At 48.6% G+C, this 24,697-nt stretch overlaps 11 non-coding genes and 2 pseudogenes across 11 annotated transcripts; all 13 read right to left on the bottom strand.

Moving 5' to 3' along the window:
- Positions 1 to 351: 351 nt before the first annotated feature.
- Positions 352 to 543, bottom strand: LOC119919111. Its single transcript, XR_005447615.1, has one exon. It is a non-coding gene; the product is annotated as a U2 spliceosomal RNA (small nuclear RNA).
- Positions 544 to 726: 183 nt separating this feature from the next.
- LOC119919105 lies at positions 727 to 839 on the bottom strand. The gene has a single exon (XR_005447610.1). It is a non-coding gene; the product is annotated as a U5 spliceosomal RNA (small nuclear RNA).
- A 969-nt stretch (positions 840 to 1,808) lies between these two features.
- LOC119919090 lies at positions 1,809 to 1,990 on the bottom strand. The gene has a single exon (XR_005447599.1). It is a non-coding gene; the product is annotated as a U2 spliceosomal RNA (small nuclear RNA).
- A 5,437-nt stretch (positions 1,991 to 7,427) lies between these two features.
- On the bottom strand, positions 7,428 to 7,540 carry LOC119919104. Its single transcript, XR_005447609.1, has one exon. It is a non-coding gene; the product is annotated as a U5 spliceosomal RNA (small nuclear RNA).
- Positions 7,541 to 8,509: 969 nt separating this feature from the next.
- LOC119919102 lies at positions 8,510 to 8,701 on the bottom strand. The gene has a single exon (XR_005447607.1). It is a non-coding gene; the product is annotated as a U2 spliceosomal RNA (small nuclear RNA).
- Positions 8,702 to 8,884: 183 nt separating this feature from the next.
- On the bottom strand, positions 8,885 to 8,997 carry LOC119919103. Its single transcript, XR_005447608.1, has one exon. It is a non-coding gene; the product is annotated as a U5 spliceosomal RNA (small nuclear RNA).
- A 969-nt stretch (positions 8,998 to 9,966) lies between these two features.
- Positions 9,967 to 10,143, bottom strand: LOC119919092 (annotated as a pseudogene).
- A 6,297-nt stretch (positions 10,144 to 16,440) lies between these two features.
- Positions 16,441 to 16,553, bottom strand: LOC119919100. The gene has a single exon (XR_005447606.1). It is a non-coding gene; the product is annotated as a U5 spliceosomal RNA (small nuclear RNA).
- A 969-nt stretch (positions 16,554 to 17,522) lies between these two features.
- LOC119919089 lies at positions 17,523 to 17,714 on the bottom strand. The gene has a single exon (XR_005447598.1). It is a non-coding gene; the product is annotated as a U2 spliceosomal RNA (small nuclear RNA).
- A 183-nt stretch (positions 17,715 to 17,897) lies between these two features.
- LOC119919099 lies at positions 17,898 to 18,010 on the bottom strand. Its single transcript, XR_005447605.1, has one exon. It is a non-coding gene; the product is annotated as a U5 spliceosomal RNA (small nuclear RNA).
- A 969-nt stretch (positions 18,011 to 18,979) lies between these two features.
- Positions 18,980 to 19,171, bottom strand: LOC119919077. Its single transcript, XR_005447593.1, has one exon. It is a non-coding gene; the product is annotated as a U2 spliceosomal RNA (small nuclear RNA).
- A 183-nt stretch (positions 19,172 to 19,354) lies between these two features.
- On the bottom strand, positions 19,355 to 19,467 carry LOC119919098. The gene has a single exon (XR_005447604.1). It is a non-coding gene; the product is annotated as a U5 spliceosomal RNA (small nuclear RNA).
- Positions 19,468 to 20,436: 969 nt separating this feature from the next.
- On the bottom strand, positions 20,437 to 20,616 carry LOC119919083 (annotated as a pseudogene).
- Positions 20,617 to 24,697: the final 4,081 nt, after the last annotated feature.

The raw sequence follows: 24,697 nt of genomic DNA, 5'->3' as shown, positions 1-24,697 counted from the left end.
ACCGTGCCGGGCCTACGGAGGCGCCGCAGTGTCCCCTCCCCACCTTCTGAGAGGCTCTATCCAATCGGAGAAATGAAGGCCTGGCTTTTGGACACAGGCTACCGAGCATCCGAAATACTCGGGCTCTCGATGACGAGTGGGAGAAAGGGAGGGGAAGTGCAGGGCACATTTAACAGCCATGCCGGTCCCAAATATCCCCTCGTCGTCTGCCAATCATAAAGTGCAAATCTCGCTGCCTTCTTCGAGGCTTCAGCTGGCCCCCCCTCGACTGGCGCCTTTTTCGGGCCGGCGTCCGGCAGAGCGACGAACCTCTGCGTTTGGGTCAGTATTTTGGTTTTACACAAGGCAGGAGAAGGGTGCACCGCCCCCGGAGGCACTGCAATACCGGGTCGATGCGTGGAGTGGACGGAGCAAGCCCCTCGTCTCAGCTCCCGGTGCTAAAAATCCATTTAATATGTTGCCCCCTTATAGGGGACATATCAGATATTAAACTGATAAGAACAGATACTACACTTGATCTTAGCCAAAAGGCCGAGAAGCGATAACCCCCGCTGGTTGCTTCCAGCGCCCACCTCCCGGAGCAGTTCTCCCCCTGCCGTGGCGCAGTGGTTTCAACTGCGCATAACAACGGCTGAGTCTCAGCACCTCCTCCCGAGCGCGCCTCGTCGCACCGCTCAACCTTGCCGGGGGCGGCGTTTTATTTCCTTTTCACAAACGCACGAGGCTCGGCCACACGGCAGAGCCTGCCAAAAATAGTTTTAACTCATTGGCGTCCCTCTCCACGGAAGTCTTTAGTAAAAGGCGAAAGACTTGTACGTTATGAAGAGAAACCCGAGTAAGTACGGGCCCCTCCTCCAGAGCCGCCGACGAGCCTAGTCGTCCCGGCCACTACCCTCACGGTAAGCCTCACTCTGCCTCTCGAGTCCCAAGTACCAGGCCACGCCCGTTCCCCTACCCCTCCCCAGGTCATGGCAGGCTCTATCCAATCGGGCTGCGGAGAGACGAAGGCCTGGCTTTTGGACAGAGGCTACCGAACGACTCGGGCTCTTGTAGCCTCTCGATGACGAGTGAGAGAAAGGGAGGGGAAATGTGGCCGATCGCTTCTCGGCCTTTTGGCCAAGACTGCAATGGCCTCCTCTTTCTGGTTAAAACCTTTGCCGGTTTGGGGCTTCGTTTTGTGTCACCAGCTTTTCTGGGAGGAGATTCACCTCATTCCTTGTGAATAAAATTTCAACTTTGCCGTAGCTGAAAAACTTTTGCAACAAGGAATTCATTGGTCCCGAGGACTGCCTACCTGTCCTCTGCCGGACTGCCACCTTGACCAGACCAAAGACGAGAAGGTAAGTGTGTTTTATTCACCGATTTAGCAGTTGTAGCAGGTTTTCTTGCTTCATTTGAGGTGTTTTAGTTTCTTGTATCCTTTCTACGCTGCGGTTCCTCCACCGTGTTGGCCAACCGTGCCGGGCCTACGGAGGCGCCGCAGTGTCCCCTCCCCACCTTCTGAGAGGCTCTATCCAATCGGAGAAATGAAGGCCTGGCTTTTGGACACAGGCTACCGAGCATCCGAAATACTCGGGCTCTCGATGACGAGTGGGAGAAAGGGAGGGGAAGTGCAGGGCACATTTAACAGCCATGCCGGTCCCAAATATCCCCTCGTCGTCTGCCAATCATAAAGTGCAAATCTCGCTGCCTTCTTCGAGGCTTCAGCTGGCCGCCCCCCCTCGACTGGCGCCTTTTTCGGGCCGGCGTCCGGCAGAGCGACGAACCTCTGCGTTTGGGTCAGTATTTTGGTTTTACACAAGGCAGGAGAAGGGTGCACCGCCCCCGGAGGCACTGCAATACCGGGTCGATGCGTGGAGTGGACGGAGCAAGCCCCTCGTCTCAGCTCCCGGTGCTAAAAATCCATTTAATATGTTGCCCCCTTATAGGGGACATATCAGATATTAAACTGATAAGAACAGATTTTTTTTTTTTTTTTTGGAAAATATAATTTATTTGTGACATAAACATTCAATACACACATTTCAGTACTTACATCCCACCTATATTAATCCCACATCCAACACAAAACAACAATCCTCCCCCTCGGCATCTCTATACACAGTGTCCCTTTGTTACCTTAATTAGTAAAAAAAAAAAAAAAAAAAAACGACATCAACAAAACACAAGGTATACATCAATAACTCATGGAACCCAGTTCTCGAGCCCTCTCTTTTTTTCTTTTTTTCCATTACGATGCATGGCATGTATGCATGAAGAGACCATAACAAAACCACTCCCATAACCATCATAATAAATCCACAACACCTTCTGTTGACCTCTATGAATTACCATAAATCATTTTCCATCTGTCTTTGATCGAGTCAATACCCCATTTTCTGATCTCTAATTGGTATCGCCTCTCTATTGAGTCTTCAATGCTCTTTATAGTTCCCAACACTGACCACTTGCTTCCTCCATTTAGCCCATCACATCTTACCTCCCACAACTTGTACTTTACTATAGATACGAGAAGCACTACTTTATGCAGTTTCTCCCTCTCCATATTAAATTCCATGTAAAGAACCCCTTCCCATGTCATATCCCTCAAAGACACAAACTTTTTACCCAACCCCTCCCAAATTTGTTGTGCGAAAAAACACTCAAATAATGCATGTTCCACCGTTTCTTTTCCCAAACATCCCTCTCTTGGACAGTACTTACTTCTTGTTAGGCCGTGATTAAACAAGGTGTTTCTTACTGCTAATCTCCTGTGAAGCACCAACCAATTAAAATCTTTCAACTGATTGTCCAACTGCTTAAACTGTGTTCTCTTCCATACTTCAGAAGGAATATGAACAGTTTCTCTTGGGTTGAACCTGGCCATCAATTCCTCATACAGTTTTCTATGATTGAGTACTAAATGACTATCCCAACACTCCTTGTACTTCTTTGCCCAACTGATTATTCCTTTATAGTACAAAGGCATAACCTCAGCTTTGGGAGACCTGTTATCCCATGCTACCCCTAAGGGCCTCAAATGCATAGCAAGCCAAAATTTCATTAAAGAGTGACATTTATGTTTTGGAGGTGACATAGTTATTTTACAGATATTTGAAAAAAAAATCACGTTCAACTTCAACCTGACATTTGGCATGTCTTTACCTCCTCTCTCAATGGGCTGGTACATTATTTCTCTTTTAATATATTCATACCCTCCCCACATGAAATTAAACAACATCCTTTGCAACTTTAAGCAAATCATTGCCGTCATGGGAAAAACACATGCCACATGAAGTAAGGCTGGCAATATATCGGCTTTTATAGCTAGGACTTTGCCACTGAATGACAGTTTTCTCAATTTCCACATGTTGAGCTTTGATAGCACTTTAGCTAATCTTACCTCCCAATTACTTTCAACATCATCCTTATTACCAAAGGATATACCCAATAATGTCATCGGCCCCGCGCACAGGGCAAGCCCATATGGCTTGTCATTCCTATCCTTCCACCTTCCCAGATATTTAATCAGTGACTTCCCTTTATTAATCCTAGACCCTGAAGCACTCGAGAACACTTCAATAACATTAATAGCTTCCTTTAAACAAAAGTCATTTTCTAAATACAATACAGTGTCGTCTGCAAACTGAGATATAACCAATGTTTCCCCACCTGGCAACGGTAGACCCCTGATTTTAGCATTTTTTCTAATTGCACATGCCAAAATTTCAATAAACACAACATACAAAGGGGCTGATGCAGGGCACCCCTGCCTGACGCCCCTGGTTTGCTTAAACAAAACTCCCATGTTGCCATTGACATTAACTCTACTTCCTACCTCTGTGTATAAAATCTTCAGCCAACTTCTAAATCTTTTACCAAACCCAAATCTTTCCAAAATCCTAAATAAAAATTTGTGATTGACCCTATCAAAAGCTTTTTCCTGATCAAGACTGAGCACAATAAGGGGAAAATTTCTATCCTCGGAATAGGCTAGTACATCTCTGTGCATTTGCAGATTCCATTGTATCTGTCTGCCTTGTACTGCACAAGTTTGATCCAGTCCTATAATGAACTCCAAGGCGGATACCAACCTGTTTGTTAGAATTTTACTAAAAATCTTATAATCTGTGCACAACATCGTTAAGGGTCTGTAGTTGGATATATCTCGAACGTCCCCTTTTTTATATAGCAGGGAAATCACCCCCTCTCTCATTGTGCTCCCCATTATCCCAGATGTGCAAATGAAAGTAAACAAATCTAACAACTGAGGCCCAATATCTTCCCAGAAAACCAAGTAAAATTCTTTTGTAAGTCCATCCACTCCTGGCACCTTCCCTTTCTTTAAAGACTGAAGCGCCTTCAAAATTTCTTCCAATTGTATGTCTTTATCCAACTCTAGTTTCAGATAGTCGGGGATTGAGCTATCTACATTATTCAACAGCAGTGAACCCTTACTATAATCTACTATTTCTGCGCTAAAAAACTTGGAATAATTACCCGAAGCAATTTCTACCAGCCCTTCCGGATCGTCAATTTCCTCCCCTCGTTCATTTAGAAGGGAGGCTATTCTCCTTCTCTTTGCCCGTACTTTAGACTGCTTGAAAAAATAGGATGAACATTTCTCATCCTTTTCCCATTTTTCATCAAGACTCCTGAATTTATAAGCCTCAGCCCTCTTATGAAAAAATAGCCTCTGCTCGTTTTGCCAGCGTTTCAATAATTCCTCATCTATGCGCTCACCAGTGTTTTGTTGTGCCATTAAATTTTCTATTGATTTTTGCAATTGATAATATTCTTTAAACTCCGCTTTTCTGGATTCTTTTGAGTACACCTGTATGTAATGTTTAATACGGACCTTTGTGCTTTCCCACCATCCAGATACATTACCATAAAACATCTTCATTTTAATGCACTCCTTGAAGAAACTCCTGAACCCTACCCTAAACTGCCGGGCTCCAAGAATACTGTTATTCAATTTCCAGTACCCTTTCCCAAAACATGTCACCTTCAGGTTTAATACAACAGAGAGCATGTTGTGATCTGAGTAGAAAACAGGTGACACTTGTGCCTCAAACACCTGAAAATCTAACGGACAAAAAATATAATCTATTCTACTCCGTGCCCCTCTACTGTTTCCCCATGTGAAACCAGGGTCATCAGAGTTAAAACTCCTAAAACTATCAACTAAACTGTACTTTTTTACCAAACTATGGAAGTTAACTCCCATGTTTTTGCCCTCACTAGGAGAGTTGAAATCACCTCCAACGATTACATGACGATTGGTCATGAAAACGGTGTCTAACTTAAGAAATAGCTCATTTCGTTCTTTTGGTGCAGCATGGGCATATATATTTACCACTCTTAAACTCTTACCCTTCCAGTCAACATCTGTGACCAAAACCCTCCCCTGTATCACAGAAAAACTCCCGACTATTTTAACTTCCACATTCCCACTTAACGTCCCCACCCCAGATGAGTGAACACCCCCAATGCTCCATCTAGAGTCCCCTTTAACCCACTCTTTTGTGAACCCCTTCACATCCTCCACAGTCTTTAGGTGGACCTCTTGCAAGAGGCACAAAGAAAAATCCACTGAACTTAAATGAGAAAAAACTACTGCTCTCTTTGACGCATTTCTCAACCCCCTCACATTTATAGTTAATATATGAAATAAAGACAGACTATGCAAAAAAAAGAAAAATGGAGGAAGTGACAGAAAAAAAAGGAGCCCAAAACAGTATGCTCACTCACGTTGCTCTTTCCACCAATCATGGCAGAAAGTCCTCCTCATCTGGCTCCTTCAGTGGGAAAGAGCACTCTGAACTGGAAGGGCTATCTTCTGAGAGTACGGGGCAGCTTCTCGGGGCAGGAGGAGCATCCGAGGAGAATACAGCTATGCAGGGAGGCTCTCCTGGGACACCGCTAGCTGGAACCTTACTACTGGACGATGCAGTCATGCCTTTCTGGGTTAACGCCTCCCCAGCTTCCTCACTCTCCAGGCAATCGTCCACAGCTGCCGCAGCGCTGCCCCCCCCCTTTGCCGCCTTGTCAGTGATCTCATGCACCTGTCCAGTCTCCTTTCCCTCCTGCATTTCTTCCCAAACCTCAGAAACAAGTACCCCAAACCTGTTCGCCTCAACGAGCAGAGGAGAGGATGGTGGTGAAAGCAACAAGCTCGTCTTTGCCCTCTTTCTCTTACTTTTTCCTCCTTTCTTCCCCGCGACCCACTCAATAACAGAAGAAGCCTCCTCCAAACTCTCAGCTTCCCCCCCCTGCTTCCCCCAGGCGTCCTCGCTCTCTGCCTGGACTGACACCACCTCCGGTGCATCTGCCCCCTTTGTCTCCACCACTCCTCCCGTGAGCTCGGCAATTACGTCCTCAATTGCTCTTAAGGATGTGGAGCGTGGGTCGTCACATGCGGGTCCATCCCTGTGTTGCGCACCTGGGGCCACCGACTCCCGTCTGGCAGCACGTGCATACGAAGACCCCACTTCTGGGCAATGCCCAAATAAATGTCCTTCCAGCCCACATAAACTACATTTTTTTGGCTGATCACAATTTCTCATGGTGTGTCCCAAACTATCACAGTTTCTGCACCGCACCTGTCTGCAAGACCTTGCCAGGTGTCCATATGAAGCACATTGCCTGCAGTACAGCGGCTGACCCCCATAGACTAGGAAACCTCTATGGGAGCCAATGGTGAAGGTAGGGGGGATGGCAAAAACCATCATAACCATTCGGGTCTTCCTTCAGCATGACCCGGAATTGCCGTTTTCCGGTCCATATCCCCAGCACATCCTTAATGTCTCCCATACTTGTTAACACAGTCACGTACCTGGCAAGAAAATACCTGGTTGCTTCCTCTGACACCCAAGGGTTGTAAATGTGCACAGTCACAATGCGCTCACCAGTACGACACAGGCTGAGCACCCTGAAGTTTTTCAGCAATCCGTCTGCCAATCGAAGTGCTAATCCTTTCACCTCCTCCATCTTGGTAACGGTGTAAAACGTGACGTCGTAATACTTGTCCGTGGCGTTTTTCTGCAGACACAGAAGGTCGTCAATCTTGAGGCACAGAGCTCCAAACAGAATGGCTTGTCCAAAAATCTTTCTCTCCATTAACTCGTCGGTACTGTTCCACACAAACCTAAGCGTATTTTTCAGCACGGCATGCACCTGCTGTGAGTTAGCTGACGATGTCATTGTAGACTGTCAACAGATCCTCCTCTTACTCAATCTTAGCCAAAAGGCCGAGAAGCGATAACCCCCGCTGGTTGCTTCCAGCGCCCACCTCCCGGAGCAGTTCTCCCCCTGCCGTGGCGCAGTGGTTTCAACTGCGCATAACAACGGCTGAGTCTCAGCACCTCCTCCCGAGCGCGCCTCGTCGCACCGCTCAACCTTGCCGGGGGCGGCGTTTTATTTCCTTTTCACAAACGCACGAGGCTCGGCCACACGGCAGAGCCTGCCAAAAATAGTTTTAACTCATTGGCGTCCCTCTCCACGGAAGTCTTTAGTAAAAGGCGAAAGACTTGTACGTTATGAAGAGAAACCCGAGTAAGTACGGGCCCCTCCTCCAGAGCCGCCGACGAGCCTAGTCGTCCCGGCCACTACCCTCACGGTAAGCCTCACTCTGCCTCTCGAGTCCCAAGTACCAGGCCACGCCCGTTCCCCTACCCCTCCCCAGGTCATGGCAGGCTCTATCCAATCGGGCTGCGGAGAGACGAAGGCCTGGCTTTTGGACAGAGGCTACCGAACGACTCGGGCTCTTGTAGCCTCTCGATGACGAGTGAGAGAAAGGGAGGGGAAATGTGGCCGATCGCTTCTCGGCCTTTTGGCCAAGACTGCAATGGCCTCCTCTTTCTGGTTAAAACCTTTGCCGGTTTGGGGCTTCGTTTTGTGTCACCAGCTTTTCTGGGAGGAGATTCACCTCATTCCTTGTGAATAAAATTTCAACTTTGCCGTAGCTGAAAAACTTTTGCAACAAGGAATTCATTGGTCCCGAGGACTGCCTACCTGTCCTCTGCCGGACTGCCACCTTGACCAGACCAAAGACGAGAAGGTAAGTGTGTTTTATTCACCGATTTAGCAGTTGTAGCAGGTTTTCTTGCTTCATTTGAGGTGTTTTAGTTTCTTGTATCCTTTCTACGCTGCGGTTCCTCCACCGTGTTGGCCAACCGTGCCGGGCCTACGGAGGCGCCGCAGTGTCCCCTCCCCACCTTCTGAGAGGCTCTATCCAATCGGAGAAATGAAGGCCTGGCTTTTGGACACAGGCTACCGAGCATCCGAAATACTCGGGCTCTCGATGACGAGTGGGAGAAAGGGAGGGGAAGTGCAGGGCACATTTAACAGCCATGCCGGTCCCAAATATCCCCTCGTCGTCTGCCAATCATAAAGTGCAAATCTCGCTGCCTTCTTCGAGGCTTCAGCTGGCCGCCCCCCCTCGACTGGCGCCTTTTTCGGGCCGGCGTCCGGCAGAGCGACGAACCTCTGCGTTTGGGTCAGTATTTTGGTTTTACACAAGGCAGGAGAAGGGTGCACCGCCCCCGGAGGCACTGCAATACCGGGTCGATGCGTGGAGTGGACGGAGCAAGCCCCTCGTCTCAGCTCCCGGTGCTAAAAATCCATTTAATATGTTGCCCCCTTATAGGGGACATATCAGATATTAAACTGATAAGAACAGATACTACACTTGATCTTAGCCAAAAGGCCGAGAAGCGATAACCCCCGCTGGTTGCTTCCAGCGCCCACCTCCCGGAGCAGTTCTCCCCCTGCCGTGGCGCAGTGGTTTCAACTGCGCATAACAACGGCTGAGTCTCAGCACCTCCTCCCGAGCGCGCCTCGTCGCACCGCTCAACCTTGCCGGGGGCGGCGTTTTATTTCCTTTTCACAAACGCACGAGGCTCGGCCACACGGCAGAGCCTGCCAAAAATAGTTTTAACTCATTGGCGTCCCTCTCCACGGAAGTCTTTAGTAAAAGGCGAAAGACTTGTACGTTATGAAGAGAAACCCGAGTAAGTACGGGCCCCTCCTCCAGAGCCGCCGACGAGCCTAGTCGTCCCGGCCACTACCCTCACGGTAAGCCTCACTCTGCCTCTCGAGTCCCAAGTACCAGGCCACGCCCGTTCCCCTACCCCTCCCCAGGTCATGGCAGGCTCTATCCAATCGGGCTGCGGAGAGACGAAGGCCTGGCTTTTGGACAGAGGCTACCGAACGACTCGGGCTCTTGTAGCCTCTCGATGACGAGTGAGAGAAAGGGAGGGGAAATGTGGCCGATCGCTTCTCGGCCTTTTGGCCAAGACTGCAATGGCCTCCTCTTTCTGGTTAAAACCTTTGCCGGTTTGGGGCTTCGTTTTGTGTCACCAGCTTTTCTGGGAGGAGATTCACCTCATTCCTTGTGAATAAAATTTCAACTTTGCCGTAGCTGAAAAACTTTTGCAACAAGGAATTCATTGGTCCCGAGGACTGCCTACCTGTCCTCTGCCGGACTGCCACCTTGACCAGACCAAAGACGAGAAGGTAAGTGTGTTTTATTCACCGATTTAGCAGTTGTAGCAGGTTTTCTTGCTTCATTTGAGGTGTTTTAGTTTCTTGTATCCTTTCTACGCTGCGGTTCCTCCACCGTGTTGGCCAACCGTGCCGGGCCTACGGAGGCGCCGCAGTGTCCCCTCCCCACCTTCTGAGAGGCTCTATCCAATCGGAGAAATGAAGGCCTGGCTTTTGGACACAGGCTACCGAGCATCCGAAATACTCGGGCTCTCGATGACGAGTGGGAGAAAGGGAGGGGAAGTGCAGGGCACATTTAACAGCCATGCCGGTCCCAAATATCCCCTCGTCGTCTGCCAATCATAAAGTGCAAATCTCGCTGCCTTCTTCGAGGCTTCAGCTGGCCGCCCCCCCTCGACTGGCGCCTTTTTCGGGCCGGCGTCCGGCAGAGCGACGAACCTCTGCGTTTGGGTCAGTATTTTGGTTTTACACAAGGCAGGAGAAGGGTGCACCGCCCCCGGAGGCACTGCAATACCGGGTCGATGCGTGGAGTGGACGGAGCAAGCCCCTCGTCTCAGCTCCCGGTGCTAAAAATCCATTTAATATGTTGCCCCCTTATAGGGGACATATCAGATATTAAACTGATAAGAACAGATTTTTTTTCTTTTGAGAAAAATTTTATTGACACTCAATTCAAACATGATTCATAATATGTCAATTCCAAGTTACCTTTTAAAATACAACACGTCAATAAATAGATAAATGTTCTCTGTAAAACAACATTTAAAAAAAGTGTTTAAAATGCATTACAGATAACGTCATAAATTAAAGGTATAAAATGGTTTTCAGCTTGTCCATGTCTGTGAGTGTCTGTTAAAAAGTCTTCAAAGCGGAGTGCATTTGTTAAAATAAAACTCACAAAAAATAAATGGATAATAAAAGCTCTTCTCCAAGTCCACTGTTGTGCAGGAGTGTAGTGAGTCCCTATCAAAGGGGAACTCATTCAGCTCCCCCAAACAGATTTGGACTCTCGGGATCTTGTGCAGGCGCTCAGAGGAGACCCTCACCCTGTAGCTCCTTCCCACCAACCTCACCCGGAGGGTCAGGCCGCCGCTGCCTTGAACTTTCCTTGTGTGGCTCCGGCTCCTCCGTCCGAATGGGCACAGAGGCGATTCTTCTTTGTGGCTGTGTCCTAGGCCCGCCGCCTGCAGCTCTGGCCGTTTGGACCGTTGCTGCGGCCATCCGGATCACAGCCACGGGGGGATCTGCATGTGCTTTCTTGCCAGCAAGTTTCTGGAGGTCCATATGGCGTCTTTGATGGCGGCTAGGGTGAGCCACTGTTTGGCAAATGTACGTGCTGGTATCTGATTTCCTTGGCTCACCCCGTACAGCACCAGCTGTGGTGTGAGGACCTCCCTTGCTGGCAAGTACGGGAATTGCAAGGAGCCGGCCGTTGCCCACTGTTCTACGGCAGCGCTGCACTCCCAGAGCAGATGCCTTACCGACTCAGGCGCGCCACAACCTGGTCGGGGGCAAGTTGAGTGCGCCGACATGCCCCGGGAGTGCATTACGGACCTGACTGGGAGGATCTCATGAGCCACCATCCATGACAGGTCCCGGAGTCTGTTTGGAAGAGCTGGATGGTTCACGTTGCGCCAAACTGTTGAGGGCTCGCCGAATGCAAGCCCGCGCACTGGACTCACTGGTTCCCGCTCCTGCACAACAGAAATGAGAGAGCGGTGAGTGGTTAAAACCTGCAACTCCTCCTGCTCAAGGTTAAAATGCCTTAAAAATGACTGGATAAAAGCATAGGCTGGTGGCAGGTTAAAAGACACTGGTACTTTGAGACTTGTGGGTAAGATCTTAAGTTTTCTGAGGTAGGACCCCATCCAGAACCGTGTCATTGCTGCGGTCTTGGGGTTTCTGGATGGGGCTGTGGCGGTTGCCATGTGTAGTGCTGTGTATCTGCTTCCTAGGAACAAGTGCAGGTCTGGCACTCCTTTTCCTCCTTTCTCCTTTGGCTTCTTCATCACGCTTCGTCTCAGTCTTTCCCACTTGGAGCCCCACAAAAAATAAAAGATGGCTCGTTCCAGGTCTAAGATCACTCTCCTAGGCGGGATAAAAACAGAACTGATGAGTAAAAGCAAAGGTAAAATCACTGCTTTGATGATTAAAACCTTTCCTTCTAAAGTCAGTCCTCTAAGTGTCCAGTACCGTTTCTGACTTTCCCAAACATCCCTCCCTTGGACAGTACTTACTTCTTGTTAGGCCTGATTAAACAAGGTGTTTCTTACTGCTAATCTCCTGTGAAGCACCAACCAATTAAAATCTTTCAACTGATTGTCCAACTGCTTAAACTGTGTCTCTTCCATACTTCAGAAGGAATATGAACAGTTCAGTGGGTTGAACCTGGCCATCAATTCCTCATACATTTTCTATGATTGAGTACTAAATGACTATCCCAACACTCCTTGTACTTCTTTGCCCAACTGGATTATTCCTTTATAGTAGAAGGCATAACCTCAACTTTGGGAGACCTGTTATCCCATGCTCCCCTAAGGGCCTAACAATGCATAGCAAGCCAATCTTCATTAAAGAGTGACATTTATGTTTTGGGGTGACATAGTTATTTTACAGATATTTGAAAAAAAAATCACGTTCAACTTCAACCTGACATTTGGCATGTCTTTACCTCCTCTCTCAATGGGCTGGTACATTATTTCTCTTTTAATATATCATACCCTCCCCACATGAAATTAAACAACATCCTTTGCAACTTTAAGCAAATCATTGCCGTCATGGGAAAAACACATGCCACATGAAGTAAGGCTGGCAATATATCGGCTTTTATAGCTAGGACTTTGCCACTGAATGACAGTTTTCTCAATTTCCACATGTTGAGCTTTGATAGCACTTTAGCTAATCTTACCTCCCAATTACTTTCAACATCATCCTTATTACCAAAGGATATACCCAATAATGTCATCGGCCCCGCGCACAGGGCAAGCCCATATGGCTTGTCATTCCTATCCTTCCACCTTCCCAGATATTTAATCAGTGACTTCCCTTTATTAATCCTAGACCCTGAAGCACTCGAGAACACTTCAATAACATTAATAGCTTCCTTTAAACAAAAGTCATTTTCTAAATACAATACAGTGTCGTCTGCAAACTGAGATATAACCAATGTTTCCCCACCTGGCAACGGTAGACCCCTGATTTTAGCATTTTTTCTAATTGCACATGCCAAAATTTCAATAAACACAACATACAAAGGGGCTGATGCAGGGCACCCCTGCCTGACGCCCCTGGTTTGCTTAAACAAAACTCCCATGTTGCCATTGACATTAACTCTACTTCCTACCTCTGTGTATAAAATCTTCAGCCAACTTCTAAATCTTTTACCAAACCCAAATCTTTCCAAAATCCTAAATAAAAATTTGTGATTGACCCTATCAAAAGCTTTTTCCTGATCAAGACTGAGCACAATAAGGGGAAAATTTCTATCCTCGGAATAGGCTAGTACATCTCTGTGCATTTGCAGATTCCATTGTATCTGTCTGCCTTGTACTGCACAAGTTTGATCCAGTCCTATAATGAACTCCAAGGCGGATACCAACCTGTTTGTTAGAATTTTACTAAAAATCTTATAATCTGTGCACAACATCGTTAAGGGTCTGTAGTTGGATATATCTCGAACGTCCCCTTTTTTATATAGCAGGGAAATCACCCCCTCTCTCATTGTGCTCCCCATTATCCCAGATGTGCAAATGAAAGTAAACAAATCTAACAACTGAGGCCCAATATCTTCCCAGAAAACCAAGTAAAATTCTTTTGTAAGTCCATCCACTCCTGGCACCTTCCCTTTCTTTAAAGACTGAAGCGCCTTCAAAATTTCTTCCAATTGTATGTCTTTATCCAACTCTAGTTTCAGATAGTCGGGGATTGAGCTATCTACATTATTCAACAGCAGTGAACCCTTACTATAATCTACTATTTCTGCGCTAAAAAACTTGGAATAATTACCCGAAGCAATTTCTACCAGCCCTTCCGGATCGTCAATTTCCTCCCCTCGTTCATTTAGAAGGGAGGCTATTCTCCTTCTCTTTGCCCGTACTTTAGACTGCTTGAAAAAATAGGATGAACATTTCTCATCCTTTTCCCATTTTTCATCAAGACTCCTGAATTTATAAGCCTCAGCCCTCTTATGAAAAAATAGCCTCTGCTCGTTTTGCCAGCGTTTCAATAATTCCTCATCTATGCGCTCACCAGTGTTTTGTTGTGCCATTAAATTTTCTATTGATTTTTGCAATTGATAATATTCTTTAAACTCCGCTTTTCTGGATTCTTTTGAGTACACCTGTATGTAATGTTTAATACGGACCTTTGTGCTTTCCCACCATCCAGATACATTACCATAAAACATCTTCATTTTAATGCACTCCTTGAAGAAACTCCTGAACCCTACCCTAAACTGCCGGGCTCCAAGAATACTGTTATTCAATTTCCAGTACCCTTTCCCAAAACATGTCACCTTCAGGTTTAATACAACAGAGAGCATGTTGTGATCTGAGTAGAAAACAGGTGACACTTGTGCCTCAAACACCTGAAAATCTAACGGACAAAAAATATAATCTATTCTACTCCGTGCCCCTCTACTGTTTCCCCATGTGAAACCAGGGTCATCAGAGTTAAAACTCCTAAAACTATCAACTAAACTGTACTTTTTTACCAAACTATGGAAGTTAACTCCCATGTTTTTGCCCTCACTAGGAGAGTTGAAATCACCTCCAACGATTACATGACGATTGGTCATGAAAACGGTGTCTAACTTAAGAAATAGCTCATTTCGTTCTTTTGGTGCAGCATGGGCATATATATTTACCACTCTTAAACTCTTACCCTTCCAGTCAACATCTGTGACCAAAACCCTCCCCTGTATCACAGAAAAACTCCCGACTATTTTAACTTCCACATTCCCACTTAACGTCCCCACCCCAGATGAGTGAACACCCCCAATGCTCCATCTAGAGTCCCCTTTAACCCACTCTTTTGTGAACCCCTTCACATCCTCCACAGTCTTTAGGTGGACCTCTTGCAAGAGGCACAAAGAAAAATCCACTGAACTTAAATGAGAAAAAACTACTGCTCTCTTTGATGCATTTCTCAACCCCCTCACATTTATAGTTAATATATGAAATAAAGACAGACTATGCAAAAAAAAAGAAAAATGGAGGAAGTGACAGAAAAAAAGGAGCCCAAAACAGTATGCTCACTCACGTTGCTCTTTCCACCAATCATGGCAGAAAGTCCTCCTCATCTGGCTCCTTCAGTGGGAAAGAGCACTCTGAACTGGAAGGGCTATCTTCTGAGAGTACGGGGCAGCTTCTCGGGGCAGGAGGAGCATCCGAGGAGAATACAGCTATGCAGGGAGGCTCTCCTGGGACACCGCTAGCTGGAACCTTACTACTGGACGATGCAGTCATGCCTTTCTGGGTTAACGCCTCCCCAGCTTCCTCACTCTCCAGGCAATCGTCCACAGCTGCCGCAGCGCTGCCCCCTCCTTTGCCGCATTGTCAGTGATCTCATGCACCTGTCCAGTCTCCTTTCCCTCCTGCATTTCTTCCCAAACCTCAGAAACAAGTACCCCAAACCTGTTCGCCTCAACGAGCAGAGGAGAGGATGGTGGTGAAAGCAACAAGCTCGTCTTTGCCCTCTTTCTCTTACTTTTTCCTCCTTTCTTCCCCGCGACCCACTCAATAACAGAAGAAGCCTCCTCCAAACTCTCAGCTTCCCCCCCCTGCTTCCCCCAGGCGTCCTCGCTCTCTGCCTGGACTGACACCACCTCCGGTGCATCTGCCCCCTTTGTCTCCACCACTCCTCCCGTGAGCTCGGCAATTACGTCCTCAATTGCTCTTAAGGATGTGGAGCGTGGGTCGTCACATGCGGGTCCATCCCTGTGTTGCGCACCTGGGGCCACCGACTCCCGTCTGGCAGCACGTGCATACGAAGACCCCACTTCTGGGCAATGCCCAAATAAATGTCCTTCCAGCCCACATAAACTACATTTTTTTGGCTGATCACAATTTCTCATGGTGTGTCCCAAACTATCACAGTTTCTGCACCGCACCTGTCTGCAAGACCTTGCCAGGTGTCCATATGAAGCACATTGCCTGCAGTACAGCGGCTGACCCCCATAGACTAGGAAACCTCTATGGGAGCCAATGGTGAAGGTAGCGGGGGGATGGCAAAAACCATCATAACCATTCGGGTCTTCCTTCAGCATGACCCGGAATTGCCGTTTTCCGGTCCATATCCCCAGCACATCCTTAATGTCTCCCATACTTGTTAACACAGTCACGTACCTGGCAAGAAAATACCTGGTTGCTTCCTCTGACACCCAAGGGTTGTAAATGTGCACAGTCACAATGCGCTCACCAGTACGACACAGGCTGAGCACCCTGAAGTTTTTCAGCAATCCGTCTGCCAATCGAAGTGCTAATCCTTTCACCTCCTCCATCTTGGTAACGGTGTAAAACGTGACGTCGTAATACTTGTCCGTGGCGTTTTTCTGCAGACACAGAAGGTCGTCAATCTTGAGGCACAGAGCTCCAAACAGAATGGCTTGTCCAAAAATCTTTCTCTCCATTAACTCGTCGGTACTGTTCCACACAAACCTAAGCGTATTTTTCAGCACGGCATGCACCTGCTGTGAGTTAGCTGACGATGTCATTGTAGACTGTCAACAGATCCTCCTCTTACTCAATCTTAGCCAAAAGGCCGAGAAGCGATAACCCCCGCTGGTTGCTTCCAGCGCCCACCTCCCGGAGCAGTTCTCCCCCTGCCGTGGCGCAGTGGTTTCAACTGCGCATAACAACGGCTGAGTCTCAGCACCTCCTCCCGAGCGCGCCTCGTCGCACCGCTCAACCTTGCCGGGGGCGGCGTTTTATTTCCTTTTCACAAACGCACGAGGCTCGGCCACACGGCAGAGCCTGCCAAAAATAGTTTTAACTCATTGGCGTCCCTCTCCACGGAAGTCTTTAGTAAAAGGCGAAAGACTTGTACGTTATGAAGAGAAACCCGAGTAAGTACGGGCCCCTCCTCCAGAGCCGCCGACGAGCCTAGTCGTCCCGGCCACTACCCTCACGGTAAGCCTCACTCTGCCTCTCGAGTCCCAAGTACCAGGCCACGCCCGTTCCCCTACCCCTCCCCAGGTCATGGCAGGCTCTATCCAATCGGGCTGCGGAGAGACGAAGGCCTGGCTTTTGGACAGAGGCTACCGAACGACTCGGGCTCTTGTAGCCTCTCGATGACGAGTGAGAGAAAGGGAGGGGAAATGTGGCCGATCGCTTCTCGGCCTTTTGGCCAAGACTGCAATGGCCTCCTCTTTCTGGTTAAAACCTTTGCCGGTTTGGGGCTTCGTTTTGTGTCACCAGCTTTTCTGGGAGGAGATTCACCTCATTCCTTGTGAATAAAATTTCAACTTTGCCGTAGCTGAAAAACTTTTGCAACAAGGAATTCATTGGTCCCGAGGACTGCCTACCTGTCCTCTGCCGGACTGCCACCTTGACCAGACCAAAGACGAGAAGGTAAGTGTGTTTTATTCACCGATTTAGCAGTTGTAGCAGGTTTTCTTGCTTCATTTGAGGTGTTTTAGTTTCTTGTATCCTTTCTACGCTGCGGTTCCTCCACCGTGTTGGCCAACCGTGCCGGGCCTACGGAGGCGCCGCAGTGTCCCCTCCCCACCTTCTGAGAGGCTCTATCCAATCGGAGAAATGAAGGCCTGGCTTTTGGACACAGGCTACCGAGCATCCGAAATACTCGGGCTCTCGATGACGAGTGGGAGAAAGGGAGGGGAAGTGCAGGGCACATTTAACAGCCATGCCGGTCCCAAATATCCCCTCGTCGTCTGCCAATCATAAAGTGCAAATCTCGCTGCCTTCTTCGAGGCTTCAGCTGGCCGCCCCCCCTCGACTGGCGCCTTTTTCGGGCCGGCGTCCGGCAGAGCGACGAACCTCTGCGTTTGGGTCAGTATTTTGGTTTTACACAAGGCAGGAGAAGGGTGCACCGCCCCCGGAGGCACTGCAATACCGGGTCGATGCGTGGAGTGGACGGAGCAAGCCCCTCGTCTCAGCTCCCGGTGCTAAAAATCCATTTAATATGTTGCCCCCTTATAGGGGACATATCAGATATTAAACTGATAAGAACAGATACTACACTTGATCTTAGCCAAAAGGCCGAGAAGCGATAACCCCCGCTGGTTGCTTCCAGCGCCCACCTCCCGGAGCAGTTCTCCCCCTGCCGTGGCGCAGTGGTTTCAACTGCGCATAACAACGGCTGAGTCTCAGCACCTCCTCCCGAGCGCGCCTCGTCGCACCGCTCAACCTTGCCGGGGGCGGCGTTTTATTTCCTTTTCACAAACGCACGAGGCTCGGCCACACGGCAGAGCCTGCCAAAAATAGTTTTAACTCATTGGCGTCCCTCTCCACGGAAGTCTTTAGTAAAAGGCGAAAGACTTGTACGTTATGAAGAGAAACCCGAGTAAGTACGGGCCCCTCCTCCAGAGCCGCCGACGAGCCTAGTCGTCCCGGCCACTACCCTCACGGTAAGCCTCACTCTGCCTCTCGAGTCCCAAGTACCAGGCCACGCCCGTTCCCCTACCCCTCCCCAGGTCATGGCAGGCTCTATCCAATCGGGCTGCGGAGAGACGAAGGCCTGGCTTTTGGACAGAGGCTACCGAACGACTCGGGCTCTTGTAGCCTCTCGATGACGAGTGAGAGAAAGGGAGGGGAAATGTGGCCGATCGCTTCTCGGCCTTTTGGCCAAGACTGCAATGGCCTCCTCTTTCTGGTTAAAACCTTTGCCGGTTTGGGGCTTCGTTTTGTGTCACCAGCTTTTCTGGGAGGAGATTCACCTCATTCCTTGTGAATAAAATTTCAACTTTGCCGTAGCTGAAAAACTTTTGCAACAAGGAATTCATTGGTCCCGAGGACTGCCTACCTGTCCTCTGCCGGACTGCCACCTTGACCAGACCAAAGACGAGAAGGTAAGTGTGTTTTATTCACCGATTTAGCAGTTGTAGCAGGTTTTCTTGCTTCATTTGAGGTGTTTTAGTTTCTTGTATCCTTTCTACGCTGCGGTTCCTCCACCGTGTTGGCCAACCGTGCCGGGCCTACGGAGGCGCCGCAGTGTCCCCTCCCCACCTTCTGAGAGGCTCTATCCAATCGGAGAAATGAAGGCCTGGCTTTTGGACACAGGCTACCGAGCATCCGAAATACTCGGGCTCTCGATGACGAGTGGGAGAAAGGGAGGGGAAGTGCAGGGCACATTTAACAGCCATGCCGGTCCCAAATATCCCCTCGTCGTCTGCCAATCATAAAGTGCAAATCTCGCTGCCTTCTTCGAGGCTTCAGCTGGCCGCCCCCCCTCGACTGGCGCCTTTTTCGGGCCGGCGTCCGGCAGAGCGACGAACCTCTGCGTTTGGGTCAGTATTTTGGTTTTACACAAGGCAGGAGAAGGGTGCACCGCCCCCGGAGGCACTGCAATACCGGGTCGATGCGTGGAGTGGACGGAGCAAGCCCCTCGTCTCAGCTCCCGGTGCTAAAAATCCATTTAATATGTTGCCCCCTTATAGGGGACATATCAGATATTAAACTGATAAGAACAGATACTACACTTGATCTTAGCCAAAAGGCCGAGAAGCGATAACCCCCGCTGGTTGCTTCCAGCGCCCACCTCCCGGAGCAGTTCTCCCCCTGCCGTGGCGCAGTGGTTTCAACTGCGCATAACAACGGCTGAGTCTCAGCACCTCCTCCCGAGCGCGCCTCGTCGCACCGCTCAACCTTGCCGGGGGCGGCGTTTTATTTCCTTTTCACAAACGCACGAGGCTCGGCCACACGGCAGAGCCTGCCAAAAATAGTTTTAACTCATTGGCGTCCCTCTCCACGGAAGTCTTTAGTAAAAGGCGAAAGACTTGTACGTTATGAAGAGAAACCCGAGTAAGTACGGGCCCCTCCTCCAGAGCCGCCGACGAGCCTAGTCGTCCCGGCCACTACCCTCACGGTAAGCCTCACTCTGCCTCTCGAGTCCCAAGTACCAGGCCACGCCCGTTCCCCTACCCCTCCCCAGGTCATGGCAGGCTCTATCCAATCGGGCTGCGGAGAGACGAAGGCCTGGCTTTTGGACAGAGGCTACCGAACGACTCGGGCTCTTGTAGCCTCTCGATGACGAGTGAGAGAAAGGGAGGGGAAATGTGGCCGATCGCTTCTCGGCCTTTTGGCCAAGACTGCAATGGCCTCCTCTTTCTGGTTAAAACCTTTGCCGGTTTGGGGCTTCGTTTTGTGTCACCAGCTTTTCTGGGAGGAGATTCACCTCATTCCTTGTGAATAAAATTTCAACTTTGCCGTAGCTGAAAAACTTTTGCAACAAGGAATTCATTGGTCCCGAGGACTGCCTACCTGTCCTCTGCCGGACTGCCACCTTGACCAGACCAAAGACGAGAAGGTAAGTGTGTTTTATTCACCGATTTAGCAGTTGTAGCAGGTTTTCTTGCTTCATTTGAGGTGTTTTAGTTTCTTGTATCCTTTCTACGCTGCGGTTCCTCCACCGTGTTGGCCAACCGTGCCGGGCCTACGGAGGCGCCGCAGTGTCCCCTCCCCACCTTCTGAGAGGCTCTATCCAATCGGAGAAATGAAGGCCTGGCTTTTGGACACAGGCTACCGAGCATCCGAAATACTCGGGCTCTCGATGACGAGTGGGAGAAAGGGAGGGGAAGTGCAGGGCACATTTAACAGCCATGCCGGTCCCAAATATCCCCTCGTCGTCTGCCAATCATAAAGTGCAAATCTCGCTGCCTTCTTCGAGGCTTCAGCTGGCCGCCCCCCCTCGACTGGCGCCTTTTTCGGGCCGGCGTCCGGCAGAGCGACGAACCTCTGCGTTTGGGTCAGTATTTTGGTTTTACACAAGGCAGGAGAAGGGTGCACCGCCCCCGGAGGCACTGCAATACCGGGTCGATGCGTGGAGTGGACGGAGCAAGCCCCTCGTCTCAGCTCCCGGTGCTAAAAATCCATTTAATATGTTGCCCCCTTATAGGGGACATATCAGATATTAAACTGATAAGAACAGATTTTTTTCTTTTGAGAAAAATTTTATTGACACTCAATTCAAACATGATTCATAATATGTCAATTCCAAGTTACCTTTTAAAATACAACATGTCAATAAATAGATAAATGTTCTCTGTAAAACAACATTTAAAAAAAGTGTTTAAAATGCATTACAGATAACGTCATAAATTAAAGGTATAAAATGGTTTTCAGCTTGTCCATGTCTGTGAGTGTCTGTTAAAAGTCTTCAAAGCGGAGTGCATTTGTTAAAATAAAACTCACAAAAAATAAATGGATAATAAAAGCTCTTCTCCAAGTCCACTGTTGTGCAGGAGTGTAGTGAGTCCCTATCAAAGGGGAACTCATTCAGCTCCCCCAAACAGATTTGGACTCTCGGGATCTTGTGCAGGCGCTCAGAGGAGACCCTCACCCTGTAGCTCCTTCCCACCAACCTCACCCGGAGGGTCAGGCCGCCGCTGCCTTGAACTTTCCTTGTGTGGCTCCGGCTCCTCCGTCCGAATGGGCACAGAGGCGATTCTTCTTTGTGGCTGTGTCCTAGGCCCGCCGCCTGCAGCTCTGGCCGTTTGGCCGTTGCTGCGGCCATCCGGATCACAGCCACGGGGGGGATCTGCATGTGCTTTCTTGCCAGCAAGTTTCTGGAGGTCCATATGGCGTCTTTGATGGCGGCTAGGGTGAGCCACTGTTTGGCAAATGTACGTGCTGGTATCTGATTTCCTTGGCTCACCCCGTACAGCACCAGCTGTGGTGTGAGGACCTCCCTTGCTGGCAAGTACGGGAATTGCAAGGAGCCGGCCGTTGCCCACTGTTCTACGGCAGCGCTGCACTCCCAGAGCAGATGCCTTACCGACTCAGGCGCGCCACAACCTGGTCGGGGGCAAGTTGAGTGCGCCGACATGCCCCGGGAGTGCATTACGGACCTGACTGGGAGGATCTCATGAGCCACCATCCATGACAGGTCCCGGAGTCTGTTTGGAAGAGCTGGATGGTTCACGTTGCGCCAAACTGTTGAGGGCTCGCCGAATGCAAGCCCGCGCACTGGACTCACTGGTTCCCGCTCCTGCACAACAGAAATGAGAGAGCGGTGAGTGGTTAAAACCTGCAACTCCTCCTGCTCAAGGTTAAAATGCCTTAAAAATGACTGGATAAAAGCATAGGCTGGTGGCAGGTTAAAAGACACTGGTACTTTGAGACTTGTGGGTAAGATCTTAAGTTTTCTGAGGTAGGACCCCATCCAGAACCGTGTCATTGCTGCGGTCTTGGGGTTTCTGGATGGGGCTGTGGCGGTTGCGATGTGTAGTGCTGTGTATCTGCTTCCTAGGAACAAGTGCAGGTCTGGCACTCCTTTTCCTCCTTTCTCCTTTGGCTTCTTCATCACGCTTCGTCTCAGTCTTTCCCACTTGGAGCCCCACAAAAAATAAAAGATGGCTCGTTCCAGGTCTAAGATCACTCTCCTAGGCGGGATAAAAACAGAACTGATGAGTAAAAGCAAAGGTAAAATCACTGCTTTGATGATTAAAACCTTTCCTTCTAAAGTCAGTCCTCTAAGTGTCCAGTACCCTAGTCTCTGCCTGACTTTCCCTACTATGTCTGCCCAATTGTTTTCCCCTCCCCCTCCCTATCAAACCTGATCCCAAGTATTTTTTGGTCAGTCTGGGTCACAGTCAGGGGGAGTCCTGTCGTCTCAGTCGCTGTCCACGGTCCATAAAAATGGGCTTGGGTCTTGCTTCTGTTCAGCTTTGACCCAGAGGCCTGTCCGAACCAGTCAGTCAAGTCCAGCGTCCTGTTGACAGATAAAAGGTCAGTGCATAAAATGTTGATGTCGTCCATATATAAAATACATTTTGTCTCGAGTCCCCCGCTCCCTGGGACTCCTACCCCATGGATTCGTTGGTCCCTTCTCAAGGTCTGTGCCAGTGGTTCTATACAGATAACGTAGAGGAGGGCAGATAACGGACAACCCTGACGGACACCGCAGTTTATATCCACTGCTCTTGTCAGATGCCCGTTAACAATGAATTTGCTGTTGATCTCCCGGTACAGCAGTCCCACCCAGGCTATAAACCTTCTCGGGAACCCCATTTTTTGCAGTACCTGGAAAAGGTACTGGTGCGAGACCCGATCAAAGGCTTTCTCAAAATCTAAATTCAGGACTACTAGCCGAATGTTTCTGTCTCTCGCGTAACAGATGGTATCTCGGATCAGTACGAGGCTGTCGGTGATCTTCCTCCCCGGGACGGCACAGGCTTGATCCGGGTGAATCAGATCTTCTAAAAACAAGGACATGCGTGAGGCTAAAGTTTACTAAAAAGTTTACAGTCAAAATTTAAGAGTGTGATAGGTCTCCAATTTTTCAAGTCCGTCTTGTCTTTGTCTTTGTGAAGGAGAGTCACTATCCCTGCTCTAAAGCTGTCAGGAAGTCGGTCCATTTGTTCAAAATCCATAAAAACAGCAAGCAAGTCTGGTGCTAAAATGTCCCAAAATGTCAGATAAAATTCCAAGGGAAGCCCGTCTTCTCCCGGCGACTTCCCTGTCTTAAAAGATTTGATGCATTTGTTTAATTCCGGTATCGTAAAATCTTGGGTTAAAAGCACGTTGTCGTTTGTTGCTTGGTCAATGGATTTTAAAACTTCGGTCATGGTGTCCCCGTTAACAGTTTTGTATGCGTACAGTTCACGGTAAAAATGTTCGACAGTTTCTTTGATTTCCTCTGTTGTGTCAGCTGTGCACCCGTTTTCTTTTTTAAGTCTCAACATGGCCCCCCCTTTATTTACGATTTTCTTAAAAAAATATCTTGTGCACTTCTCTCCTTCCTCTATTTCCCTTTCCTTGCTTCTTAAAATCACACCTTTGCTATTAATTTCTGCTAAAACCGACATCTCTGTTTTAATTTGTTTTATCTCTTCATTAAAATCCATTCCATGTTGGATTAGTTTAAAATACCTCTGAAGCCGTTTCTGCAGTCCCAACATGCGTCTGTTGTCCCTCTTTTTCTTTCTTTTCCCTGCCTGTCTGTAAAACGTCTTTGTCTTTCCCTTCACCATTTCCCACCACTGTGCACGTGTATCGTAAAAGTCTTGAAGGGTCTGCCACTCTCGGTATTGCTCCCTGTACAGCCTAACTAGCTCCCTGTCTTCTAACAGGGAGCAATTGAGCTTCCACAGACCACTTCCTGCCGTCACACCGGAAGAGAGTGAAAGGGTGCAGGAAAGAATTGCGTGATCAGAAAAGAAAACAGGTTCCAATCTAGCATCGGTTGGTGGGCAATCACGTGATAAAATGTAGTCTATGCGAGAGGCTCGGGTGCCATCACTACTGAACCAGGTGAAGCCCTCCTCTCTGGGATGCATGGTTTTAAAACAGTCCACAAGTCTAAAATCACTGCATATGCTTTGAAGTAAAACTGAAGTCTTGTCCACTTTAAAATCGTCCCCTATTCTTCTCCTGTCGTTCCTGCTTAAAATACAATTAAAATCCCCCCCTACAACTAAAGGTGCCCTGCCTAGCATGTGGGGCTGCAGGTCTTCTAAAAGGTCATACCTGTCGTTCTTGTCATTAAAGCCATAAATATTTAAGACGTTAAAATCCTTCCCCATAAAAGTCAAGTGTGTTAAAAGTGCCCGACCATCTCTCACCACAGTGCTGCCCTTCACCAAGACTAGAGGGTTTTTTATTAAAATGGCCACTCCATCATTTTTGTTTTCATTTGAGCCGCTCCATATCGACGTTTGTGGCCATAACTCCTCCCATTCTCTGTAGTGTTTTAAAAATGGTAGGCCGCATTCCTGTATTAAAAACACGTCAGACTTAAAAGAGTTAAGAAAGGATAAAACAATCTGGGCTCTAACTCTCGACTTCACACTCCTCACATTGATAGTTGAGAAGGTGAGTGTCATGAGTATGGTTAAAATTTGCAGGTATGACATCTTAAAAGACTAAAAAAAAAAGGGGGATTTCAAATGTTTAAAAACAGCAGTTAGTGGATTTCTTGTGAATGGAGCTCTTCCTTCATTCTCATGGGTGAGAGATGACGGGGTTGAGCTCCATTTCCCTTTCGGACTCTAGGAGTTGGCCTCTGACGCAGGGTGCATTGAGCTTTGAGTCCTTAG

The sequence above is a fragment of the Micropterus salmoides genome, unplaced genomic scaffold (genome assembly GCF_014851395.1).
Source record: "Micropterus salmoides isolate LMB-PRFRI ecotype aquatic unplaced genomic scaffold, ASM1485139v1 Ms_hic_scaffold_2544, whole genome shotgun sequence".
NCBI lineage: Eukaryota > Metazoa > Chordata > Actinopteri > Centrarchiformes > Centrarchidae > Micropterus > Micropterus salmoides.
Note: the sequence above shows the minus strand (reverse complement) of the source record. Positions and strands in the feature narration are given on the sequence as shown.